Source organism: Rosa chinensis, chromosome 6 (assembly GCF_002994745.2).
Source record: "Rosa chinensis cultivar Old Blush chromosome 6, RchiOBHm-V2, whole genome shotgun sequence".
In the NCBI taxonomy this organism is placed as follows: Eukaryota; Viridiplantae; Streptophyta; class Magnoliopsida; order Rosales; family Rosaceae; genus Rosa; species Rosa chinensis.
Window position 1 is genome coordinate 33,679,803 of NC_037093.1, and position 3,706 is coordinate 33,683,508.

Here is a 3,706-nt window from a genome sequence, read left to right on the forward strand (position 1 = left end):
AGGAAAATCGTGGCTGAAGCAGAGGCAGCTTGTTGGCAGCTGAACGGGTAGGAAGCAAATTTTGTTGGCTTTGTCATTGTTATGTTATGACTTCCGCTATGTAGTAAGCTCTGAGGAGCATTTACGCTTTATTTTGTGATGGCAATTAAATTCGTAAATTTGTGTAATATATAACTCTATGGAGTGAGTGTATATTAACTCGGATGGTTTCAGGGCATCATTATGTACTTGTTATAAAGGAAAGATGTTCCAGGTATTTGTATTGATGACTGAACATTCACGCATGTATAATTATGGGATTATATATATCGATTTTCATGTGTGTGAAATCAGGGGCGTGACATCCACAAGCACACTGCATAAAATGAAGCATGTATATAAATAATAGACACATAACATCCGACACTAAGACAAATCTCAGTTATCACTTATAATTACGAATGATGGCAAGTTATCTTACAAACATAATGCAAATATATAAAAACCGTTTCAAATTCATTTCTGTGAGATATTGCTTTATATACAACTTTTAAAGCATAGGAATAGAATAGGAAATATACAACTTTTATATAAAGGCTGTAAGTACAGAAAATTACCTCATTGAATTTTGGTAGGGTTCAATTTGAACAGCTGCTTGTTAATAGAGTCATGGTTCTATTTTTTTTTTGTCGATGACACCTTGGACGATCCGATGTAAAACAATTTCATAATGTGCTTCGTGAAGCTCTCCTTTTTCAAATAGGATCAAGGCTTCCACCGGGACCATTAGCGTCCTGCTAAACAAAAGACATACTTATCTTCTAACTTATAAGAGCACACACATTACTCAAGAGTATGAAAACAATTAGAAGTACCTTCAATTTTGCTTGGATTGCACTGCAACAATCATTTAAGCCCTGGCCACTCAGAGCTGATATGCAAACAACAATACAACATCATCTCTTTTCTGCTTCTATTCGGATATGTCTGGATTGCTCACCATATCAACCTGCAAAAATGTAGCTCTCTATCATCAATCTTGCGCATTTCCATATATATATATATATATGTATATATAAGTAGTAGCAAGACTCACTTTCACTAAAGCAACTAAATGTTGTGCATTATGATCCCCACCACTAACTATAACATCAAAACCCTTTATATCCCTTTGTGGAGGCAAAAAAAAAACCTTTATTTCCCAATCTATCTAGAGACAGCAATATCAGAGTTCACCGAAACAAATGCATGTAACAAATTCCAAGAATCAGAAGCAATTAATAGAAATCACATCTTGAGACATTTGAATAACACTATCTGCCAAGCTTGAAGCCAGCTTTTGCTCTGAAAGAGGGAGAGGACATAGGGTTACTGTTCTATATCTATTTTGGTTATGAGACATGGCATACGATAAAATTAAAAAACGAACCAAAGACTATCCAAAACATTCAACACAAATTATCAAAGCTAAAAACTGATGTAGCAAGGCAATAATATCAAAGAGAGGAAAAAACACAAACCTGCAAAGACATTGGGGAATAAAATAAGGGTCAAATTCCTTAACTACATCTTTGTTCATGCAAACAGTATCGGAGATCGGCTTTGAGAATGGATCAGCTACTTTTACAACCTAGGGACCTGTTTTTACTTGAATACCATCTCTGGAGAACTTTTGTTCAACGAATGTAGTAACTGATCTTGTGTCAAACCTGTAAGAGCAAACCAAGCACATAATAGTTAACTTGATCAATACACCAATTGAAATACCATCAATTACAGAAACATATAAGAATTCATAAAACATAGATAAGATAACAACAGAAAAGCATAGTTGGTCATTACGAAAACCAAATGAGAACAGCTTCTTACATTCTATATTTGAAACAACCATATGAATTAGTTTCTTTAGATAATATGATAATCGTCATGGAAACCAAGAACAACTTCCTACATTCTATATTTCAAATAAGAAGGATTCTAATTCATTCTTTAGTCATATTCGTACATCAGTTGCGAACTTTAAAGTATATAGAATTTGTAATGGACCTTTCACGTCAACAGAAACTCACAACTTTATCAGTCATCAGTAGAAGAAGATATTTTACTCATGGAAACCAGTGACAATTCACTAAATGATAACAAAGATGAGTCAGATTAAAAACCAAACCTATTTTATTTCTTTTCAACGGAATCCTTTTCCTTCAGAATCTCCAAAAAAGTTGGATCTTGGAATCGTTGAAAGGTTAAAACCCCTGCTACAAAACAAAACGAAATCTTATACATTAATAATTCAATCAGATAAGCTTTAATTAACAAAAGAAAGATTATAACAATCAATACCAACTAATCTGATCAAATATCACAGAATAAATCCATGAAATCAAGTAAGTCAAACTCGAATTCAATTGAGATAAGAGGGCCAAAATTTATCAGATCTGTGATTCAATGAAAAAAAAAAGTGAAACATAGTGATTGATGATGCTAACCCAGTTTCTATGGAGATTGATGTTGATGGAAGATCTCGAACAGTACTTGGCTGTAAGATCACTTTCCCTGCAAAACTGATATAAAACAAAACCCATTCAATCAGAAACCAAACCAACATGCGAACGAAATTTTAGAAATTTACAAACTGGCGCAGTTGATTACGTGATTACAGCAACAATCGAGCTCTCTATCTCTTCGCACAAAGCAAAAAAAACACGCTATTTCTCTCTCTCTCTCTCTCTCTCTCTCTCTCTCTCAAGATAATTTTGATGGCAACAATGGAATGAGAAGCCTGTAGAACAATGATGGGAGAAAAAAGGAGGGCAAAGCCGACGTGACCTCGTTTTCGTCGTCAATCCTTCAGGTTTCTCTTTCTGTATTTCTCTTTGTTTGTTTTTATTTTTGGGTTGTTGTTCTTTGGAGGATTGGTGAGTAGAGAAGACGACATCATGTATTACTGTAGCTAAAATTAAAGAAATTTGGCGACGGAAAGAATATGTCGTAGCCATTGAGGGCATATTTATGCGACGGCGACACCATGCCGTGGTAAATAATTTTTCTCCTTGCGACCCCACATTTGCTGTAGCGAATTTTAGATCAATGGCGACGGCATTCTCACGCCGACGTTAACTGGTGAAGCCAAATGAATTCTTTTTTGTAGTGGGAGATCCCTGTCGAATTTGCATCTGGGAAGAACACAATTGATCTTCTGAGTCTGACTGTTGGGCTTCAGGTTTGGATAACTGATACTGCAAAACCTGTAAAGATTTTCATGCTGCCGCATAACTCAGATTTTCATGCTGCCGCATAACTCAAGATTTTCATGCAACCATGTTTATTGCCAAGTGGATATTGATATGTGTAGGAGCCATCGTGTATGTTTTTGGAAAGCATTTTCTACTTGTGTGATAAATATCACATGATATTGCATATGCGCACATGTTTTTGGAACAATCATCTGCTTTTGATTCATGTTCTTGGAATGCTTTCTTTGTTAATTTGGTAGATTAATTATCTAGTTTGGATATTTGGATGTACTTGAAAAATGAAAATTGTCAGTTACACTAATGATATGGACCACTGTGGTTTTATTTGGTAATATGTAATGTTTCTGTGGTAATATATATGGAGCATTATTTCTGGAAAAATATTCCAGGCTATGTATAACATAATGAACAAACAGCAGTTCACAACAACTTTTTGAGAACCAAGCTCAGACAACAAATCATATATTACTGAC

General features: G+C 34.8%; 1 long non-coding RNA gene across 1 annotated transcript; it reads right to left on the minus strand.

The window, feature by feature from the left end:
- Positions 1 to 1,264: 1,264 nt before the first annotated feature.
- Positions 1,265 to 2,761, minus strand: LOC121049686. Its single transcript, XR_005801054.1, has 5 exons — positions 2,629 to 2,761; positions 2,466 to 2,540; positions 2,147 to 2,231; positions 1,500 to 1,688; positions 1,265 to 1,323 (listed from the first exon to the last, which is right to left on the minus strand). It is a non-coding gene; the product is annotated as an uncharacterized LOC121049686 (long non-coding RNA).
- Positions 2,762 to 3,706: the final 945 nt, after the last annotated feature.